The 23,681-nt window shown below is 53.3% G+C and overlaps 1 pseudogene; it reads right to left on the reverse strand.

The window, feature by feature from the left end:
• Positions 1-21,879: 21,879 nt before the first annotated feature.
• On the reverse strand, positions 21,880-23,213 carry LOC147351777 (syncytin-1-like; annotated as a pseudogene).
• Positions 23,214-23,681: the final 468 nt, after the last annotated feature.

Raw genomic sequence — 23,681 nt, forward strand, 5'->3', positions numbered from 1 at the left:
AAGAAAGAGGGACCAGTTACACAGGTTCCCTCCATCTCAACAACTGACCCCCAGGGCTGGCTTCCGCAGGAAACCTCACCTCTCTGGGCCTTCACTTTGGTAAACTCTTCCAGGGAACCTTCTGTCAGACCTGCTAGAGAAGCCACCAAGACTGTCTCTCTTTCCACCCGGCCACTCCCCTCTCAACTTTCAAGACTCTTCCTTCTTCTTCTCTGCCCTGCTCCCAGGCCAGGGCTCAGGGAGACTCCGTGCTTATCTGTGCTTCAGCTCCTGTCAATTCTTTCCCATCAGCTCCTGATAATTCCCTCTAATTCCCTCCCTCACTTTTCCCAGCCCTGCCCTCATGGAGGTTTTTTTTGGAAATTAGGAAAATATCAAGGTTCCTATCCCTGGTGTGTTTCTTGTCAGGGAGGTACAGGCTGCATCCTCAGGGAGCTCCTGGCTTACTTATGCAAGACCCAGTGCACACCCTGGCAGACTCTGGCTGAGAAAACAGGGGCATCAGGACTGGGGAGAAGGGGCAGGGGAGGAAGGAGGAAGCACGGTCGAGTGAGGACTCCCTGGAAAAGAAGGGGAAGGAAGATGTGAGGAGATGCCTGGAGTGAAAGATCCAAGCCACAGAATCCTTGGAGACTTGGAGACGAGGAAGAAGACGGGCTCAGGCTGGGGCAGCATCGTGACGCCTGGAAGGGAGCTGGGAGCCAGGACAACTACGGGGTCAGACAGGCCGCTGGCAGGGTCCAATGTGAACAACCATTTCTAGGATGTGGAAACCCAGTTTTATGCCAGGGTGAATGGAGAAATCTTTGGGGATTGGCTGCCAGACAGGAGCAGCCAGACATCTGTGGTGAACGGTGCCGGGGACAACATGAAGGGCAGAAGGGAGAAGTTCCCCATCCACTCTTTGCCCAGGCACACGCGTTCCCTTCCCTCCCAACCCACTGACCAGCGCTCCTTTGCTCCCAAGGGAAGTGGGGCCTTGCCACATGATACTCCTGATAAAAATTCCTTGTGAAAAAAACAAACAAACAAACTTCCTTGTGTCTGACCACAATTCCCCTGGTGGCCAGTGGGGGCTTGGTAAGGAGAAGGGCGATGGTGGAGGTGGCGGGGGCAGACTGCAAGCAACTGCCCCCACCCCTCCACCCTGAAAGTGGCTGGAAGAGAGACAGGGAGGAGGAGATGAGCAGAGGGCAGGGCATGGAAAGGATCATGTCCGGGCGAAGACTCTGGCTCATCGGACATGCCACGCTGGGAATCCAAGAATCCGTGGTGGGAATGGGCCGGGCAGGCAGAACAAAGGATGAAAGGAGGCTGTGTGGCCAGCTGGGACATACACACCCTCCGCTGACGTATTTCGGTGGCCGGTGACCTCAGCTGGCCGTCAGATCCTGTCTCATCACGCTGTTCCAGTGGGGTCCGCCTGGAGCCCGCCCCCAAACAGGGCCTGAGAACATGAAGAAAGTCAGTTAGACTCCCAGCAGGACCTGCTGTCAGGATGAGCTTGGGCAATCGCGTTTCCCGAGATGCATAGAGTCAGAGGAGGGAACGTGGGGAGGTGAAGAGAAATGATGACACTTAGAAGGAAAGGGGCAAATATGTGATGTCGATGGTGCCCCCTAACTTGAGCATCCAGAGTACCCACCATCAGTGGTTTGTGTCCATGTAAGGATGCTGACAAGGGGAGGGCAGGGCGTGGGTGGGCCTGGCATATAGAAAATTTGGGTTAGACCCCAAGAACTCCCTTGCTTTGGGGTAGTAGGACCAATAAGGCTCTGAGTATAGAGCCCCCCAGCCAACACCAGAAGTGTGGAATCAGGGCTCTGTGCAAGGGCAGATCACTGCTTGGCTTTACAGCCAGTCAGGGCTAGGGCAGGGCAGGAGGGGGCTCTGACCCTCCCCCGCCCCCCTCCCCTGGAGCCACCGAGCTTCCAAGGCCTCCCAAGGAAACTCGCCACCAGCACCTCATGTGTTCCCATGGACCAGGACAGGGAGGAGGGCTGTGGTGTTGGGGAGTGGGCTCGCACGGTGTTTCCCTCCCAGCCCTGAGGTGAGGGGCCTTGGAAGGAAGAAGCCCCCTGGTTGGGGACCTTTTCTGCTCCTCTAAAGACCTCATCACCACTGGAAACCCTAAACCAACCCTCAGGCTCAGTCAGACTTGTATGCGGCCCCCACCACCCTCAGACTCCAGACACAGCTTCACACACAGTCACGTCGATCCTCTGCCATCACACCCACACACACACTTGCACTCATCCACACACTCTCATAGATCATCACTCACTGAGAGGCTCATTCAGAACCAAACACAGACAGATACCTCGGAGTCACTCCACTCCCTGTCGGCCCACAGTGACCACACGTGCGGGTGCTGACGGACATACTCCCTCATGGTGTCACAGTGACCTGCAGTGGCCACACACACGCTCACGCAGAGACCCTCACTCCAGAGGAGCCCTGCACTCATGTGCCTCCATCACACACTCTCCCTTCCTCACCGGCAGATCCTATAGTGAGCACCTGCTGTGTTCTGGGCACCGGGCTGGAGGCAGATCCAATATGGCGCCTCAGGGAATTTGCAAGGTGACGGGATAGGCGACTCAAACCAATAAACAATTGTTGCCAAGCATGCACTAAGGGCTGCAGAGGAGTAGACATCAAGTACTATAGGGACTTACTCAGTCTTGGGGGTCCCAAGAGTCTTCTCACATAGAGTGGCATCTTTCCCTTTCTAAAGATGCACTCCTGCTAAAGGCTCAGGGCTTCACAATCATTGTGAGGTAGGTATTAATATCCCCATTTTACAGGAGAGAAAACTGAGGCTTGAATAAATGAGAGGAAAGTCTTGCAGCTGATAAGGTAATGGAACACAGACTCCAATCCAGAGCTTCCTGAGTCAGAGCCCAGGTGCTCATGGCCACCATTAAACTGCCTCCACTGGGGACTTGAACTTTCACACTCTCAGGACCTACTTTCTAGAGCCATTCAGCAACCCTCCTAATGCCACCCAGAACCCCCAAGCCCCAAGCTTCTTGTACACACACAGGCCCACCCTCCAGCCAGCTGACCTCATGGGTCCTCCCTCCCAGGAGTCAGGGCCACTTGTCACTAGAGGAGCCATAATTGGCAGGTGCTGAGGCTGCTGCTGGGGCTTTAGAACAGGCAGATGGGAGGGAGGAGAAGGGCTCCTGAGGCAGGGGGCTTGGGAGCTGGGAAGGGGGAAGAGGGAGGGGGCTGGCTCCAGTGCCCTCTCCTCCTCTCTGCAGGTGTAATTAGCCCTGGCAGATGAAAGGGCGTCTTTGAAAGCGGGTGAGATCCTTGTCTGTCAGCAGGGCGCTCTGGGTGGCATCGGCAGCTTATCCTGAAACCACACACGGCACCAGAGCCGGGCTGTCTGGGCGCTGCCCGGGAGGCAGGGAGGCAGACCCCAGGGGCGTGGGCCCTTGAATCCCCTCTCCCCAGTCTCCTGGCCCTGGGCTTCCTGCCTCTTTGAGCAGGAGCTTCTCAGAGCGGAGAATCCTCCAGAACCTGGCAGTGCCAACCCCAGTAGGCTGATGCCCCATCCTTGGGCCTGAGGGGGTAGCGTACTTCCTCCCCTCCCCTGCCAAGCTGGACAACAGGCCAAGGACAATGGCCCTAGGCTGTCCTTTCATCCTGAGATCTCAAAGCACCATCTAATTAACCCTGCCCAGGTTGGGGACTTCCTCTGAGTCCCTTTAGAGGGGTGTGGTCTGGGACCAGCAGTTCCCAGATCCCTGCTTGGATAGGAGCCCCAAGAGAACAAGGTCTCCCAGAGTGTTCTTCCTGTTTGGGAACTGGGGATACAGAAAGGGATCTCAGGGGAGCCTGAGTTTGAGACCCAAAGGGAATGATCTCTGATACATCCCATCAGTCTCCTCACGGATGGGTTCAAACTTGAGCAAAGGATGAATCTCGCAAACTCCTGCAGTGAAAGAGGCCAGATACAAAGAGCACACTACATGACTGCATTTACATGACGGTCGAAAAATCGGCAGAAAAAAAACTATATGCTCTTCGAAGTCAGAATATTCTATTACTCCTGGGTAGGGGTTAATAACTGGAGGGGACACAGTGAGGGCTTTGGGGTGCTGGTCAAATTCTGTTCCTTGAGCTGAGTGCTGGTTACCCAAGTTTGTTCACTTTGTGAATTTTCACTTCATTTTTTAATTTACTTCTATCATGTACTTGTGGCACCTTTCTCTTTTTGTTTGTTTTCCTTTAATTTATTGTTTAATGGGAAGAAAATTGCTTTACAATGTTGTGCTGGTTTCTGCCTTACAACAAATCAGCCACATATCCTATCTTCCTCTTGAGCCACCTTTCTATATGCATCTCATAGTTCAATAAATGTTTGCATTAAAAGATTTTTACATATCAAGCCAAAACTATGCTTTATGAATCCTTGAAGGACCTCTCATATCGGTCTCTTTCCTCGGCTAGAAGATCATAGTGATCACTCCAGAATGAAGACCTAGTGGGGCCAGATTCCTGGAGAATTTCTGGACTGTATGTGTGTGTGTGGATAAGAAGGGGGATAAGAAACTGTACAGAGTCAACACATTGGGGGAGGCTCTTGCACCCCTTTTCCGGCCACCACCCCCCCAATACTCATACTAACACGCTAACCAGTGCTATTTTGCTGAAAGCCAATGGATGCTTTGATGCCCAGGGAACCAATGAGATTGTCAGAATCTCTGCTTTCCTCTGCCCCACCCCCTCTATCTGCTCCTGAAATCCATTTCCAGTCCGCTCCCACCTTCTCCACCCCCCCCATCCCCTAAGGTCAGCTCTGTCCCTTTCATCTTCCTCCTCTGCTTCAGGGCCTAAAGAGGTATCTGGGGAGAGGTGGAGGGGTGTTCGTGGAGGAGCCTTTGGTCTCCACCTCATCAAATGACATCCTTGCTTCTTTGTCTTTCCTCCACCCTGGAAAAGGGTAGGAGGCATTGCTTTCTTCTACTGTCACTGAGGGAGAGGGTTTTGAGCTGGACCTTTGGGACAACTTCCTGATAACTGAGGTGGCAAGACGTGTGTGAAGGGACCGAGGAAAGAACCAGGAGAGAAATGCACGAACACAATGATGGTGCTTCCCCTGACGTTGTCTGTCTGGTTGGCATAAATGTCTGGGTTTCTCAGTGGGTAGCCCAGAACCCACAGTCATATCAGACACTGAACCTCTGCCTGTGTTATGTGACCTCAGGAGGGACCCACTCTTTCCTGCTCCTAACTTAGTGGGGAGACCTGGTGTCCTCTGGTTTGATTGACAGTCTCCATAACCTGGAGCCGAGAGCCACCTTCCCTAGTCTTCTGGCAAATCTCAGCACCCGTTGAACTCATCCTCTCTAAGCAGCTCCACTAAAACACACTAAGAGGGATTTGTACTTTTCTGAGCTTCCTTCCAGCAGGCAGAGTCCTTGACCTTCTGAAGTATTCTCAAGGACCCTTGTTTTGTTCATTAATTATATCAGAAGCACCCAGAACAGTGACTGGCCCATAGTAGGAGCTCTATAAACATTTGCTGAATGACAAAGGGTTCTTATGCTTGAAAAGTCCCCCTCAAGTCCATCCTACATCCCTATAAATGCCATTCAAATTTTCAGTTGTTGGAGCTTCAGAAGAGAGGGGTCGTCTGCCATCAACAATGATGGATTGAACACCTACTGTGAGCAAACCTTTGAGATATGTGACTGTCTTTTCATAATTTAAGAGTTTTTGTACATTACAGGGAAATATAGACATTATTTTGGAGTGCCTTTAATTGGAGTATAATCTATAAAAATATTGAGTCTCTATGTTGTACACCTGAAATTAACATGATGTTGTAAATCAACTACACTTCAATTAAAAAAAAAAAAGTCTTGGCTCATCTCAATGCTTCTTACTACCTCCCTTCATCCTCCAAGTCCAACTTTCATTCAACCTCAATGATCTATGCTCCAAGAGTTACCCAAGGTTTAATAGAATACAAGAAATAAGGAGCTTGTTTTCTCTAATTTTATTTGTTCTTTCTGTTTCTTCTTGTGTCACCGTTTTAAGTGAAGGCCTCTGCATTTCTCTGTCCTTTGTCTCTGTGTGCCTCTTGCTCTCCGTAGTCTCTGTTTCTTTGCGTGTGTGTCTGTTTCTTCATTTGTCTTTGGGTGTGCCTCAGGCCCTCTCTCTCAATCTCTCTCTCTTTTCCTCCTTTCCTTTACAGCAAATGGGTAAACAGGTGGTTGAGAAATGGCAACTGGGAGGGGGAAAAAAAAAAACAACAACAGAAGAGGCTAGAGTGGAGTGTTTTCTTCCAGGTATCAGGGTCGCAGGTAGCTCCAGCCCTCCCTGGGAGCGAGTCCGGACAGGTGCAGCGCCTGTCCAGATGTTGCGCAAAGCGAGGCACGTGCCCAAAGCCCAGGCCTGGATCAGGTTGCGGGGCAGGGACAGGGGTGGGGGTTTGTCCAGACCAGAAATAGCCTTTCGGGTCCCTGTACCGGACAAAGACCCCGGCCACCGCCGGGACTGCTCCTCCCCACTCTGGCTTGCGGGCGTGGAAGGGTGGGTGGGGGGGAGGCCGAGAGGTAGTTTGCCGGGAAAGGACACTTGGGGACCGGGGAGGGGAGTTCCCTGTGTCTGGGCCGCGGGGGGAGCTGCAGGCCGGCGGGGGTGAGTAAGGCCCAGCGGACGCAGGAGGCTCAGTGGCGGCGGCGGCGGCGATGGGGAGGAGGGTAATTACGCTGGGAGGCTCTCGCCACAGCACGTCCCCACAAATGAGAGGCCCCGGGCCCCAGACACCACACAACAAAGCAGGAGGCAATTATTTGGCTCCAGTGGGAGGGGACAGCCCTTCGCCGGCCCACTGCCGCTGAGCACCCGGCCTCGCCAAGGGCGCGGGGGCTGAGAGAGCAGGGACCGCTCTCACCGGCCCCCGCGGGCAGGGGGGCCCGAGGGACTCCCGCTGGGTTACCCTCAGAGGGGGTCCCGGTTGGGGCAGGCAGAGCTGTAGGAGGCCCTCAGCATGATTAGAGCCATCGCTCAGCCAGCCCGGAGCCTCCCACAAGGCCTCGGGGAGGCCTCCTGGGCACCCAGGAGAGCGGGGCGAGCAGGACCCAGGGCGGGGCTGGGGCGCGGAAGACTCTGTGCGAGTCCTGGGGAAGCCAGTGGCCAGCATCTGAACCCCCCTCACCCCTCTTCCCCAGCCGTGGCCACACAACTGGCAACCGGGAGGCTCCCAGGCAGGTGGGAAACCACAGAGGAGGGAGCAGGAGCCAGGGAGATTCCAGAGCACGTGGCCAGACCTGGAATTCACACAGTTGATATGCAAATCAAATGCAAATTTGTCTTCTTTTATTGCCCCCCTCAAAAATCTTCGGATCAGGCCCTTTTGGAAGTGAGATATGCCTGATGAGCTGGGAGTACCTCAGCCTCCGCTGACCCTACCCACCGCCCCGCCACCTCCCACCCCCGACTCTCCATCCACCCATGTTTGCTACAGGAAAACTGTTAGAAAGTCCTGTTAATACCTTGGATTCATTTAGGGCCTTCCTGCAAAGGACTTTCCCCTCTTTAGACGAAAGAGCCCAAAGTACAGATGGGGAAAAAGAGGCCTCAAGAAATTCAGGTACTTTCCCCTGCGCTAAGAGCCCACCTGGAGGATGGCAGGGCTCCTGGAGCCTTCTGGCAACAACCCTAGGTTATGCATGTGCCAACTGTGGGAGGGGAAAGAGTTCAGACTAGGAGCCCTAAAATCTGGTCTCTGGTCTCAGCTCTGCCCCTAACTTGCTGGGTTATCTTGTTCAAGTCACTTCTCTAGGTTCAAGCGCTTCTCTAGGGCTTGGTTCCTCTGAATGTCAAAGGACCACCTCTGGAATAAAGTTCTTCCATATATCTCAGGGCCATCTAGTGTTGTTGCTCAGAGACCTCTGAGACCACCATCCCCATCTTCATCCCCATCAGCTCCCACCCTTCCCTGCTCCAGTTCCACGGAGAGTGAACCCCTAACCCCTGACTTTCTCTTCAAAATCTCGCTCAGAATCTGCTTCAGGAAGCCTCCCCTGATTAAGCCTGCTGAACTGATTGCTCCCTTATGTTGGGGCCCCTCCGTCTGTGAAAGGCATTGTTTGTCCCCTAAGTTTGGCTGTGTTGTTATTGTTGCTGAAAGAACTCCTAAGTAATTTTGAGAATGTGTGTAATATCCCCTTCTGCCCCCGCCCCCTGCCCCCAGCACAGGCTGCAGGCAAGGACTGTGTCTCTTCCATTGGACTAGGGCCTTCCTAAGGGCCTGGACGGTGTCCTTGGGACAGAGGCCCCCACCTGGGTGGAACTGTGTCTCTACCATCAGATTAGGACCTTCCCCTAGGGTTGAGGACTCTGCCTCCCTGACTTGCCTAGAGCCTTGTTCAGGAGGGGCCCTTCTCAGGGGAGGAGGGACCCAGACAGTCTGCCTCTCCCAGCTCTTCACTGGCTGATTTCTCAACTTCTCCTTCAACTTCGTGCCATGGCCAGGTGGCTGATTTTGCCATCTCCCTCTCCTGCCTGGGGGTCGTTCTGCTTCTTCCTCAGGAAACTGGCCTGGAATCTGCCTCCTACCCTCCCTCCTCCTCTCCTAGCCTCCTGCCTCCGTCATCCCTCTCTAAGACCTCAGGGCAAATATTTGCCATCTGCCTTGTTAGTGGGATCCTGGGGCTGGCTCTCAGTCTCTCTGCTGCCCTGGGGGGTCTGAGAACACTTCTCATTAGAACTGCCCTCACCACCGCCAGAATGCTTGGAGGTCCCTTGTTCACTGCCCTCCTAGGCTTCCTGGGGCCGGCAGTGTCTGGGATCCGAAAGTCCTAGTCTATCCTCTCTACTCCGGGGCTGGAAAACCTGTCAGAGTAAGCCTGAGGGGGTGGGGGGGCCACTGACGCTGCATGCATCTTCCTGAGTGTCGCTCATTCACAGCTTCTCTGCCTTCACCTCAGAGAGACTCCTTACCTGGGAACCTGCCACTTGGTATTAATTCGTATACTACATTTATTTGTCCAGCCCAAGAAAATTAATGCAAATGCAATGCAAACCTGATACAAAGAGGCTCCACATCTGAAGGAGACTTGCCTCTCTTTCCAGAGGTGGTGATTTGCAATTCAGAGAAACCGAGGCTTAGATAGAATGCTTTCCTGGCTGGGATGCTGGGGCCTTTGGAAGATTCCAGAGGCCACTGACCTGAGATGTGCAACAGGTATGGTCTCTTCTTCCTTGGACTTCATCTAGCCTATGGGGCTTCTTTCACAGTTTCTATTAATCTGCTTTTCCTTCTCTATGACTTGCTCCTTCTCTGGCTCCTGCCACTCCTTGCCCTCTGCACAGGAGCCCCAAACCCCACCATACTCCCTGTAGTTGAGTGACAGAGATGGTTCCCCACGTCGACTCTGCGGGGCCTCACCTGCCCCAGTGGGTCCTTCCCACCAGTCTGCCCATGAACCTAAAATCCCTGCTATTAGAGTGTTTCTGTGAGTGCCAGTAATAAATGCAGGCGACATCTATTTAAAGACCTGTGACCCTGAGGGGTCCGGCTGACAGGTTACCACCTCAGCAGAAAGCAGGAAGTGTAGGTTTGGATTGTTGGAGAGGGCCAGGGAAGAAAGCTGGAGTGAAAGAAGGAGTAATCGCTAGAAATACATTCACTTGACGGGCGTTTATTGAACATTTACCGTGTCCCAAGAACTGAGCTGGGCCTGCAGGTGTGGTAAGGAGTGCCCGCCCTCATTTAGCACAAGGGGGTTGTTCTCAAGCTTGAATTAGACCAGCATCACCTGGTATGCTTATTAAAACAAAAGGTCCCAAGCCCCTCTTGATTTAGGCAGTCTCTGAGGTCCTGGGAATGTGCATTTAGACAAGCATTTGTCCTCCCCTTGCTCAATGATATCCATGCAAGTGGTCTGGGGATAGAAAACCCTGGTAGGGACTTCCCTGGTAGCCCAGTGGTTAAGACTCTACCCTTCCAATTCAGGGAGTACAGGTTCAATCCCTGGTTGGGGAAGTTCCACAGGATGTGGCCAAAAATATATAAATAAAATTTAAAAAAAGGGGAGTGGGGGTTTCCCTGGTGGTCCAGTGGTGAAGAATCTGCCTTGCAATGCAGGAGATACTGGCTCCCACATGCCTCAGGGCAGCTAAGCCTGTGTGCCACAACTACTGAACCCGTGTACAACTACTGAAGCCCGAGGTCCTAGAGCTCGTCCTCCACAACAAAAGCAGCCACAGCTAGAGAGTAGCCCCCAGTCTCCACAACTAGAGAAACCTGTGCAACGAAGACAAATTGCAGCCATCAAATAAATAAATAAATACTTAAAGAATTAAAAAGAAGAAGAAGAAGAAGAAGAAGAATCTGCCTTGCAATGCGGGGGACGTGGGCTCGATCCCTGGTTGGGGAACTAAATCCTACGCACTGCAACTACTGAACCTGTGCGCCATAACTAAGACCCCATGCAGCCAAATAAGTAAATAAGTATTAAAAAAAAAAAAAAGATTAATGTTTCAAAAGTCTTTTATAAATCCCTGGTGGTATGTTTTGAATTCTAAGAACATCCTGGAGTTTCGAGGCCCCTGGGAGGCAGAGAGAGGGGAGGAAGGTGCTGAGAGGAAGAATGAGCAGGGGGTCTGAGCCGAGGTGCAGGGTCTCCTTAGGGCGGCTCGCTGGTCCCTCACGATCCCTGTCTCCTAAGGAGCAGGCCTGGCTCCCTCTCCTGAGGAGGGCCTTGCTCCACCGCAGCCTGTTGATTCCTGCCCTTCCCCTCCCATGGGGAGCAGGGCACCTTCTCTGGAGTCCAAGGAGGGTCAGCACCAACCGGGTGGGATGGCAGAGCCGTCTGGCAGAGACCCCAGGCCATACTCCCCACCCCACCTGTTCCTTCCTCCTGCTCTCAGAGGTCCTCCTGGAGTCAGTGACCAGGCTAAAGAGAAAGGGGCTGAGAGGAAGGGCTTGAGGAAGCAGAAACGGTAGAGGTAGAGAGCAGAGGGAAGAAGCTGCCCCCCTCCCCTCTGCGCCTGGCGTTTGATGCTGGGGGTGCGGAGACATCTCCTCTCCCGGAAACTCAAGGCCAGACAGATAAACACAGATGGAGGGAGAGACTCAGCTGCTTTATTTATGGGCCCGGTGACAGGCCCTCTCCTGTCTCAGAGTCACTAATCTACCAGGCGGAAGAGACATCCCACCCCCTCGCCACCGTCTTCCCTCCCTCCTAAGACTGGGGCTCAGCCAGGCTCCAAGCCTCCCCCGCCAGTCGGGCGCAGGCCTGCGGTGCCAGCTCCTGGAGCCTGGGGGAGAAGCGTCCAGAGCTCAGGGTCTACCTCCAACAAAGTGGAGGACTTCGTGTCCTGCTCCCCTATGCCCCACCCTGCTCTGAATGGGGCATAGAGAACCTTTGACTCTGCCAAGGAGACCCACTCCTATGAATGTGCCTGGGGACAGGGGGATGGTTTAGACACCACCTCAGGAGGTCCTTCCCATGGAGAGGCCACACAGTTCAAGTGTCTGAATTTGGAAGTGTCTGGGGAGCCCCCTGGGCTGGCCTGGCTTAGGCCTCCCTAGAGCAGGGACTTATGGGAGATTCCTAATGTCCCCAAGGGGCCAGACTCAGAGCCAAAGGGTCTGGTTCCCTGCAGTATTTCTTCCTCCTTCTCCTTCTTTTTTTTTTTCCTCCTTTTTTCCACACTGCTTGTGGGGTCTTAGTTCCCCTACCAGGGATCTTACCCAGGCCCCTGCAGTGGAAGCGCAGAGGCCTGGATGGCCTAACCACTGGACCACCAGGAAAGTCCCTGCAGTGTTTGTTTCTAATGATCTCCCTCTAATGGTAATTAACACCCACAGATAGGGGCTCCGGGACCCCTGTGAACTCTTCCCTCTCTCCCGTGACATACTTCCACCCCTGGCACTCTCTTAAATAGAGTAAATTCCACTGGAAGTTACTGGAGTGGGATCCAGCAGTCACCAGGTCTCTCAGCAGCTGGACAACACGGATTTTTCTGGCCTCCCCTGCCCTGTGCCCATCTGCATGGCCTCTTCATCCTGACCTTTTGATCCAGGTCTACCCCAAATCTGGTCAGGGGGAGAAGTAACTCAGCCTTCCAGAGAGAACAGGTCCCTCAGGCCCCAGGCTTGGAGGTCAGAGAGCAGCCAGAGAGCAGGAAGAGGAGGGGGTCAGGTAGGGGGCAGATTCCTACGTGGTGGTCGAAACTGGACACGGGGAGCCTTTAAAATCCCAGAGATTTGGGGATTTAGTTCATAGGATCAGACGGCCAGCCGGCTCCCTGACTCACCAGACAGGGACCTGTTCAACTTGCCTCTCTCTGTCATTTCAGTGACTTTGGGTCATCCATGGGCCAGGGAGGAACTTCACCAAATGACACACTCCCCTACCCCCTCCCCTTCGGGTCTGTCCTGCTCTCTGCCGCTTCCCCTCCTCTGCACCTTATCTTTGCAACCTCCCCCAGCCTGGGAAAAAGGGGGGATTTGGAAACCAAGCTGAGATTTACCGTGAAGTCTCAGGCAGTTTCTTCTTCAGATAAATGGGCATAGCTTAAGGATAAGTGACACTCACTTGCCTCTCTCCCTAAATCTCCTTCACCTTCTCCTCTAGGAAGCCCCTCTGCTGGATTTTCTCCCCGTCCTTCCAGCACCACCTCAAGATTTCATTCATTTGCTGTGTGTCCTTGTTTCTGGACTCTGATGACGAATCAGGGATGTGTTCTGTCTTTCCCCTCAGACTGGGAAATCTTTGTGGTCTAGAATCATGTCTCCCCTACCTAACCAAGAGCTCCCTGAAACAGTCTCCTTCTGGACCTATTCCCAGCGCTGGGCACAGGACCCTGCCCACTGGCAGGCAGAGCCAACAGCCAGCCCTGGGGAGGGATGAGGGTGGAGGAAGGCAGGCACACTCATTTCTCCAGTCCTGTAAACAGATCACCCCAAAGGTAAACCCAGGGAGTGAGAGGAGCTTATGAGAAAGGCTTCCTTCCGAATGGGGGAGACTTTTAATTTGAAAAGGAGGAAAAAGAAAAAGCATTTTCCCCCAAGAGTTTCAAAAGCGCCTCATCCCACCCTGCCTTTCTTCCCTTTCCCACTTGCTTCTTCCTTGGAGGCCCAAGACAGAGGGCAGAGGGTCTGCCCCATCTCTTCTGGATTGTCACGGTTCTCCCTTCTCCTCCCACTGGCCTGTCCTGCCCGCCTGAGGGCCCTGGCTCCAAGCCAAGTGTCAACCTGCTCAGCCCCACCCAGGGTCCTTACTCAGGGCAGAACCAGCTGGGGAGGCAGTGCCTCCTTTTCCTCCTGACATCTGTCAACCTGTCAACCCCAAGGTCCCCTTCCACGTGACAAGATGCAGTATTAATATGGGAAGCAGCCTGTGGACCACTCTGAACTCAGGGGCATTTCTCAATCCACAACAGAGAAGGTGTGTGTGTTCAGCTTGGGTGTGTTTTCACCTCCTTCAAGTGATTTTAGAATCCATGGTCTCAGAGAGGTCATTGTGTCCATCCTCCTGCCTATGCTGAATGAGCATCTCTGTTGGGTTTGAGACCACCACCACCCTAGCAAAGAAACCATCATATGCCTGAGAATTCCCTGGCAGTCCAGTGGTTAGGACTCGTGCTTTCACTGCGTTGGTCTGGGCTCAATCCCTGGTCATAGAACTAAGATCCAAAAGCCATGCAGTGTGGTTAAAAAAGAAAAAGAAACCATCACACCTCTCCCCAGTATTCTGAAGCAATGAAATGCAGAGACCCACACAGAACCAACAGGCTGGTTGGTGTTGGCTACTCCCGTTTAAACCTAGGAGACTGGGGTCCCATCTAGTTTCTGATTGGCAGAAAGCTGCTGCCCAAGAAGGCATCTCTTCCCTTTTGCCAGCTGCCCAAAGAGCTAATGAAAGCTCTCATTTACTGAGCTCTTATTGTGGATCAAGCACACACAGTTTCTGGTTGAACCTTCACAACAAACCCTAAGGTTGGTCTTATTATTACTCCATTTTATAGATGAGGAAGGTTATGGCTACATTTCCCAGCCTCCCTTTAGGCCAAAGGCAGAATCATTGTTTGATAGACAGCAGGGGGTGGGGTGCCCACTGTGGACAAGGCTCTGAGCACTTAATGGAAGGGTCAGTGGACAAACGCCTGGCCCTCTCTTGGGATGACATCTCTTTTTAAAAGAGTTTTATTTATTTACTGATTTATTTGGTCACAAAGTATGTGGGATCTTAGTTCCCCGACCAGGGCTCAAACCCACACTCCCTGCTTTGAAAGGTGAAGTCTTAGCCACTGGACCACCAGAAGTCCCAAAACACCTGTCTCGAGGAATGTTCAGTCTGGAGGAGGGCACTGATGATCTGAGAGAAGAGTCAGATTGTACTTGAAAAAACAGCAGTTTCCTGATCCCTGATGCCAACATCCCACTGGTACGAGCCAGAGGCTTCCATGTCTGTGTCCAGGTCCCAGGTGTGAGCCTAGGTCCCTGCCGACCCTATCCCCGGAATAAACAGACTTGGGATTCCTCTTCCCTGAGGACAAGAGAAAACCCCTTTCCAAGGCTGAAGAATTGTTGTGAAACACGAAGACCTTCTGAGTTCCCTGGCTGCAGGCCTCTCCTGAAGGAAGAACATTCTCCCACCTGAAAGAAGAGAGATGGCTAGCATGAACTCTGAAGGCATCTTGGACTTCCGTCCCATCCCATTTCCTCTTCTTCATCCTGGCCAAGCTCTGGGGATTATGACAGTCCTCAGTGTGGGCAATCAAAAGTGCCTAATTGGTTGTTGTCCAGCTGAGGCTGCTCCCTCTTCCCCTGGTGGGGGCGGGAAACCGGCTGAGTTAGTTTCACTTTTGTTACTGCAGCCTCCCCATGGTTGCTGGGTGCTAGCGGAAGCAGGGCATCCAGTGGGAGTCAGCTGCTAGTACATGATACTGCTTCTGCAATAGGCATCCCCGGGGAGGCAAAGGGCCCCAGAGGGGACCAGAATGGTAGGTAGGCCACACTGCTGCTAACCTGGGAAAGAGGATACCACCCCCTGGCTTCTGTGGGAGTCAGGAGGAGTGCAGGCATGCTCTCTGCTCTGGCCTCAGCCACAGCACCTTTGCTTCTGCGGTAGAGGGCAGGGGAGGAGAACACGGGCTCCAAAGCCAGGCTGCACCTGACTGTGCCATTATCCAGCTGCAGATTCTGGGCAGGTTACTTAAGCTCACTGTGCCTCAGCTTTCTCATCTGTAAAGTGGGGCTAAGCACATACAAAGCACTTAGAGCATGTAAGCCTGGCATGTAATAAATGTTGAATGATTGTAGCCACTAGCACTCTCCTAGCTTGGCGATGGGAGTGAAGAGATGGGATGTAAGTCAGGCTGAATTTCCACATGGGGGGAAGCAGGGTGGCAGGGTGGATGAGATGATTTCTAGGACAGAGAAGCTGGGTTTCCCAAAGGTTTCTCCGAGATTGCCCATGCTGAACACAGCTCTCCTTGTTTCCTCTTGGGGATAATGGACCTGACCTGTCTACCTGGGTCTTAGCCAGAGGCTGCACAGTCACCACGCTGGATGGCTTCTTCCCTTCCCATTTTGAGGACACCCCTTCTAAGCTTAGGACTTCCCTGTGGCTCAGATGGTAAAGAATCTGTCTGCAGTGCAGGAGACCCAGGTTTCATCCCTGGGTCAGGAACATCCCCTGGAGTAGGAAATGGCAACCCACTTCAGTATTCTTGCAGGAATAATCCCTATGCACAGAGGAGCCTGGCAGGCTACAGTCCGTGCGGTTGCAAAGGGTCGGACACTGAGTGACTAACACTTGCACTTACTTGCTTCTAACCTTGGGCCAGAGAGCCCTGAAAGCCAGGAGGGTCAGTGAGACCCCAGGATGGGAGATCCTCTGCTGTAGAGGCTGTGTTCCGCTCCCCACAGCCCTCTCTCCCACGGCCCACCTTGCCTCTCCTGACCTTCAGCAGGAAAGCTATTCCTCTCTTCCTACCTCTGATTCTAGGAAGGGCAGAGCCAAGCACAGGCTCCTCACATTCCTGGCAAACCTGCCGCCCAGGCTGCGTCTTCTCCCCCTGGGAGTCTTTGAACAGACTGTTCCCTCCTCTGAAAAACACCCTGCACACTCTGCAGCTCTCATCTGGTCCTTCCTGAGCCCCTCCTGTACCGGACACCAGCCCATCCCTTCCTTGCCTGTCCCTGCCCTGAGACTCCCCAGGGCCTGCAACCTGAGACCCTGTCTCTCCCCTCGGTCCAGGGTGAGTGTCCAGCCTCCCCCATCAGGCTACGAAGCTGCGACCTGTGTCTTACTTCTGATCCCCCTGGACCATGCAGGTCATCCCTCTGGGTCTCAGCCATGATAACCTTTTCCCATTCTTCAGGCTCCTCATTTTTGATCCAGGAGAGCGGCATAGTCACTGGGCTGCCTGCCACCTCTGACTGCACCTGGGGGCTTGGCAGACAGACAGCCACCTGTCTCAGGAGGCTCAGGTGGATGCCGGCAGGCAGTGGAGGCCAGGGGCTCCCCATCAGGGACTCCCCAGAAGCCTGTCCAGCGCTGGAAGCTGCTGCAACAGATCACCCAGTGACAGGGTCAGGACCCAGCTAGGCTGCAGCAAGAGCAGAAAACCCCTCTCCCAACTGTTGTGCCCTGCTCAGAACTTTTTCTGCCCCCTCCCCATCCCCTGTGGCTGCTCTGTGTCTGCTGTCTCTTGGGTGGGGGGATGCTTGTGGGTAGGGGGTGGAGTGGGAAGAACGCTGCTAGCCTCTGGGGGGCAGCTGAGATTTATGGGACTGGATTTTTACAGGCTGGGGAGAGGCCCCAGGCGGGAGCTGTGGAGCCTGACTGAGGAGCAAATGCATAAAACCTCCAAACATGAAAGTCTCAGCTGCAGCCTCCCCCCACCCCCCAGGCCTGTGGGTGGTGAGAGATTTACAGCTCTTGCACAAGGCCTGGAGGGGACCTGGGGAAGTTGTGAGGACACTTCAGAGCCAGGGTAACTCCCCACCAAAGCCTTCACCTTTCTCCTCTAGGAAAAAAAAATTACTCACCACGAGAACAGGTTGGAGCTGCCAGAAAGATGGTTATCACTGCGGGGACCCCGCCCCACCAGGTGACTCCCAACTTCCTCCCCTACCCTGGACTCTTCTCTGCCCGCAGGTCAGGGAGAGGTGCCTGGGGCTATGTGGTGGGGAGGAAGAGGGGCAACCTCCAGGAGTGCCTCCCTCTGGGGACCGTGGGGCTCAAGCTCCCAGGGTCCCTTTTCCCAGACAAGGAAAGGGCAACAGTGGCCTGGAAGTGGGGGCAGGAGCGCGGGTGGGTTCCCGACAATCCTGGAAGAGTCTCAACATTTAGGGAGCGCTTTCAGAGTGTGTCCGTGGGGTAGGAGTCTTACCTGAAGGGAGATAAGGATGGCCCAATAAGAACACACAAACAACGAATACCCTGGAGCTCAGCGGCCCTCTCTTGGATCAGCCAATGAGCCAAAAAGCTGAGCTGGGACTCTCGGGAGTGGAAGGCACTTGACTCAGCCCCACACCCTCAGTTCTTGCCCACTCAACTCAGCTGCCAGTTTTCTCCTGGGCCAAACCTCTGGCTCCTTCCCCACCCGTGGCAGGATTATCTGTGTCTAGGGCTCCACACCGGGGGCAGTTTAGTTGGTTCAAGGGTGTATTTTGGTCTCCTCCCTGACTCTGGACTCGGCACCCCATCATCCTGGTCCCCCACATCCCCTGCACCTGTATTGAGAAGCCCTAAATTTCAGCTGGGTGGGGGAGGGGTGCACTGCAAACCACTTGAAAGGGGCCGGTGAGCATCGTGGGACAGGTGGAGATCCAGAGCCTTTGAACTGGGAGGGGGCGGGGCTGCTGCCAGAAGATGGAAATCCTGGGCCAGGCTGGCAGCACCACAGGGAGAGGGACGGGGAGGAAGCCCCATAAAAGGCTGACCCACCCTCTCTCCAACCTAGCCTTCCGTTCCACGCCCCTTAGTCCAGCCTCCCAAGACAAGAGCTGGCGCTGAGACAGCTAACTGAGTAATGTCTCGGGTGCCCAGCCAGGTGGACAGAGACTCACTGCCAGGCCCCACCCTGAGTGGTGGGTCAGCACCCCCAGGACCAGGCCGGGGCACGGTGGGGAGGAGACGGAGGCACTGCCAGTCCAAGCAGGGCACCACTTGAATCCAGCCCACCAGGGAAGAGGTTGGGGTGGGGAGCCCCGTATTCAGGAGAAGGTGGGGTGCAGCTGTACTGTCCCTCTTGGCCTTTCTCTGACTGGCAGGCAGGTGGGCAGGGCAGGGAAGGAGGACAAACTCAAGGTCAGCGCTCCAGAAGGGAGGGGGGAGTCAAAGGGGAAAGAGGGCTTTCTGCTCCCTTGGCCCCTAGCCCCCTTCAGATGACAGGCCCAAGGAGGAGTGGGTCGGGCTGGTCAGGACCTGCCTCCAGCCTGCCTTCCTTCCCAGCAGGTCGGCAAAATTACTCTCCTGGTACTGCTTTTTTTTTTTTTTTTTAAATTTTTTGAAGCCAGATCAAAGGTGGGATCCAGCTGGGCACTCCAGTAAAATCTCAGCAATGCGGAGCCTCGGTTTCAGTCGGGGAACCAGGAGCTCGGGGAGTCACTGTCCCTGAGGGCTCGGGGATGTGACCAGAGTCAGGAGTGGAGCTGGTGGGTGGGGGCCCTGTCAGGAAGGATCAGTGACTGGAAGGATCCAGGCCAGGCTGCGGTCACCCTTGTCTCCATTGCTCTCCAAGGAGGGACCCACCCACGTGTGACTCTCCCAGTCCCAGCATCCAAGCTAACTGGAACCTGTGTTCACATTGGCCACAAGTCACCGCGCTCATTCCTGTCACTGGCTCCAGGGCATTCCTTTGTAAACCAGGAAGCTCTTAGATTAGATAAACTTATTCCCTCCTGCTGCAAAAGAGAGCACATTCCCCCTTTCCATTCTGAGTTCAGACTAGAAAAACTCATCTCCTTACTTCTCTGTACTCTCCTGGTGAAGCTGAGATTCAGTCAGCCGTGCCAGCAGCAGCTCTCCCTGCCTTCCTTGCTGATGACCACAGTGTCTTCCTATGTAGGCCAAATAACTGCCATTCTTGTTTGGGAGACTTTTTCCTTCCCCTCAAGGACTACCACATCTCTTCTTCCTGGAGCCGCACTGCCATCCTTAATATTGTGACTGGATGGGGTTAATGGAATCCTGCATCCATCCTGGTTTTCCGAGTGAACACGTCCTTGGCACTGTCAGCAGGGCACTTGTTGTGCAAGCAGCCCACCCTTCTTTCCTCACGAGTCCTGAAGTCTGGGAAGGCCTGGTTGTGACTGGCATGCTGCTAGACACAGATGTGTCCAACAGGACAGAGGCAGATTTCCCCAGAACCTTGGCTGACCCTGAGACACCCTCCTTGGTCATGACAAGGATGGCCCTCCTTGTTGCCCTAGGCAACAAGCCTTTACTCAGGTTCCGGCGTCTCCCAGACGTTGAGGTCCCGGGCAAGGCCGATTCGGGATGGACAGTGAGAATGTGTGTTCCTGGGCACACACACTTAGGTGGGTCTTGATGGAAAGGAAAGGAAAGCGAGAGTGCTACTTCCACAAATTCTGCCATCACTACCGCCCTGCGTAACCTCGGCCAACTCCCTCACCTTCTCAGGGCTTCAGTTTTCCAACCATAAAATAGGGGGTTAATTGTCCCTCCTAGGGAAGCTAGCAGGGTTCGTTGGGCAATGGCTCTGAAGTGTCTAGGAGGAAGGAGATCTATAAATATAAGGGATCATTAGAGAGGATTTCACAGCCATTTTGTGGGCCCCAACGTTATTATTAATATTATTATGGTTATTGTTATCACCACTTCCCGAGTCTCTGCCAGCTGGGTCGGAACTCCCAAGTGAAGAAGTCGTGCTCTTGAGCCCAGTGTCCCAGATAATGGCCTCACTCAATGCCCACTCTCCACACTCAGGGGGTCTGGGGGACTCTCAGGAGGCTAGTGACGGAGAAGGAGATGGAGTTTTGACAGAAGGGCGTTGGGGATCCAGAAGAGAAAGTGCCCACCCAGGGAACTTCACAACTGCTCTGCGTTCCTAGGGATGTTTCCAGTCTGCTGTGGGGAGTCTGGGCTCTGAGAAGCAGACATGGAGCTATGTTCACAAGGTCAGGAAGGGTGGGGAGGGGCTGAACGCAGGCAAGAGGCCTAGGGGGAGAGAGGATGCTGTTACCATAGGCAGTAAGAGGAGCTGGTTGGTAGAAAATGATTCCTTGGAGAGGCAAATGGTTCTTTTCAAGGAGTCTTTTGTAGAGGCTGGAACGTGCTCTGTGTTCAGGCGAATCAGGGCACAAGCCTGGCAAACAGTGGGTACTCAATGAATGCTTGTTAAATTGGATTTTCAAGCTTATCTTTCTGCTCCAATATTAAAAAAACAAAACACCCAGCGTCCGCTGTTTGGAAATGCCTTGGACGCCCCCTGGTGGCGACACACAAAGGCTGGGGAGCCGCCAGTGCCTTCCATCCTGAAAGGATCCTGTGGGGGCTGCCTTTTGGAGGTTTCACAGATCTCATCCCAAGGGGACTGGGAGTAGGGAGAAGCTGGGGAAGGGGAGGAACTCTGTGGGGAAGGATGAGTGGAATGTCCTCGCTGGAAGATTCCATGGCAGTTGGTGGAGGACAGCCATAGGTCTGGGCAGGGGAACCACGGGACAGAGGGAGTTGATGAGTCAGTATTAGGCTAGGCATCTCTGGGTAGTGGAGAAGGAGGGGTCGCTGTGTGTGCGCACCTGGAGTGAGGATGAGGTAGCTGCCAAAGTAAAAGCCGGGAGATACATTTTACAGCCTCTGTTAAATTTTTCGTGCTCAGAAAAGACTAAGGAAATCTGGATAATTGAAACCATAGATGGACCTGGGAGAAAAAAAAAACAATGGTTCATTTAAACTAGGTCTATGTCCCATCAAATCTTTCTCTTGGGGTGTAAGAGTGTCAGGAATGGTTTGAAAAGTCTGCAACTTTGATTTTTCTGTAGGTGGCAAGAGGAGATGAGAATGTAGAAAATCAGAGGAGGGAAAGAGAAGCAGAGGCTACTGGGAAAATCCTTAAGGCAGAACGAGCAGCCTGTAGAAGGCTGAGTTGGCTGCAACTCTTCAAAAATAACACTAAAGCTTGGGTTGTAGTGATGAGTGAGGATCAACAGAAAGTCAAGTGCTGGGACATTGATATTCTTCTGATTTCTGGACATCCAACAGCAGCTGCACCAGGTGGTTCCTTTCATAAGAGGTCCCAGAAGGAATGTGGAGCTTTTTGAGGGCAAAGACTGTGGTTCTGCAGCCATCCCTCCCTCCCTCTGGTGCCCTCGGCATCCTCAGGGATAGATGCTCACTATCTGGTACTGATGAATCAGATGGGGGCAACCACATGGTTGCATGGGCAACCACATGCAGAAAAGGAGGAAAAGGAAAATGTCAGGAAGCAGGGAAAACATGGGAAAATGAAGAGGGAAAGGGGTTAAGAGACAGACAAGGAGGGAGAAGTGAAGTGGAGGTGGAGGAAGCCGGGACTGGAAGAGAAGGATCTCAGTACATGAAAAATGTTAAAAGGATGCTGTAAGGTATAGTTTGGGCCGAGGCAGAAAAGGAGAGACAACCTCAAAGGAGGTAGGTTACCTTTATTCAGCCAAGGAGGGGTGACAGTCAGCCTAACGACCAGGCTGAGCACAAGAGGGATCAGGGAGGCTTCATATTTAATGGGAGGTTTGTGGAAGCGATAAGGGAAACATTATCAGGTGGGACGTTTTGGGTAATCTTTAGTTGAGATGGCATTTGTAGTTGAACAGGGGGTGGGAGGTTTCTGGGCAGGGGGTGATAAGTCCCAGGTAGATGCAACCAGCCCGGAGCACCAGGGTGGGACTTAAAAGTTTGGTTTTGTTTTCCCCCGCAGTTAGATAATTCAGCAAGGGCCTTTGAGACTGTTGTTTTCTTTTCTAGGCCCAAGGACTCCTTCATTCCAGACCCTGAAATCATAAGAAATGGGGAAAAGGGCTCTGTATCTCTCTGGCTACTTCCTGCTGGATAGGGACGATGGTTCTGGGTCTGGAACGGAGGATCGTCCTAAGGCCCAGGGTCTCCTTTTCCTGAGGTCGGGGTGAGGTTCTTAAGAAGAATGATCTTGACCTGGTCTCGAGAGATGACCCAAATTCATTCTTGGAGAAACCTTGGGAAGAGATTGAAGAGACAGGGTCCTAATAAGAGGAATAAAATATGATAAGTACCAATGGTCCCAAGAAAGGGAGCAACCAAGGGAGGGCCAGTTGGAACAGGTTTTGGGGAGTGTAAAGGTTTTGTAACTCTTTTCTGCGGGCGTTCAATTCTGTCCCTAAGTTCTTTGCCTCTGCCCTGGACTATGCCCGTTTCATTAACAAAGAGCAGCAGCCCTCTCCTAGGAAAAGGCAGGCCCCTCCCTTTTCTGTGGTGAGAAGGTCCAGGGCTCGCCCATTTTGTAGGGCCACAGAAGCTAATGAGTTAATTTGTCTTTGGACCAAAACGAAGGACTCCACTACCTGCTCCGTATCCTCATTAAGTTCTTGGGGCAGCTTGTAGTAGAAATGGGCCAAGGTCGAGATGCCCCCGCTCCTGGTGCCTAGGGCTGCTGCTATGCCTGTCCCAGTCCGGAGGCGGGCTATGACAGCTCGTTTTTTTCTGTGGGAAAGTTCCCCTTGGGGGTAGACTATTTGTTCTATCTCTTCTTTGAGGAATGTTAGACCTGGGGTCAGGAAGACCAAGATGAAGGTCCAAGGGGGTCAACGGGGAGACATGAATATGCGTAGGTCCCACAGAGAATGAAGATTCCCGGGTTGGTGCAATTATTTGTGCTGTTCCAGAGAACCCAAGTGGAACAGGAGGAGGGAGCGGAGTTTGTAAGACCAGTGTAGTTGGGACTAGAGTAGTTAATACAGGTTAGGTTTGAAGAGGCTGAGAGTAGGACATTGTCAGAGACTGGCCCAGTGAGAAGTGTAGTTTTTTGTTGGGGAGGGGAGGTATAGTCGCCCTGTGACAGCCAGGTTGAGGGTAAGGGAACTGCTATGTGCGGTGAGGGAGACAGTGACATGCATGTCCAACACTGGGATGTGTGTTGTGTGTACTGGAAGAATTGGAAGGAAGAGTTGAGAAGGCGGGTAAGGTGTTGGTTGTCAGGGGGAGGTTTTAGGAGATGCCGTAATTGGGAAAGGAGCTCTAGGCATTTATAAGGCTCAGGGGTAGCCTGTAACCAGGAAATTATGTTCTTTATGACTTGTTCTTGTTTCTTTTTCCGATATTAATCTAGTACCCCACTCCCATCGGAGAAGGCAATGGCACCCCACTCCAGGGTTCTTGCCTGCAGAATCCCAGGGACGGGGTAGCCTGGTGGGCTGCCATCTATGGGGTCTCACAGAGTCGGACACAACTGAAGCAACTTAGCAGCAGCAGCGACTGCTGTCTGAGTACCCCCAGTGGGTAATGGGATAAAAACATGTTTCTTCCATTTAGCTTATGGCAGGTGCTCACGAAATTCCCTCTCTTCTGTACTTTAACAGTGAGTAGGGATTTAGACTTCCGCCCCACCAAGGTTCATGGTCTTGGAGCCATATTATAACATGAGGAATGAACATAGGAATAGATGTCTGAGCAGGGGCAGGGACTAGCCAGAAGGCAGGGGAGTGCAGGAAGGATAAGAACAGG

The sequence above is a fragment of the Bos grunniens genome, chromosome 19 (genome assembly GCF_055505025.1).
Source record: "Bos grunniens cultivar Pamir isolate PY7600 chromosome 19, Bosgru_T2T1.0, whole genome shotgun sequence".
NCBI lineage: Eukaryota > Metazoa > Chordata > Mammalia > Artiodactyla > Bovidae > Bos > Bos grunniens.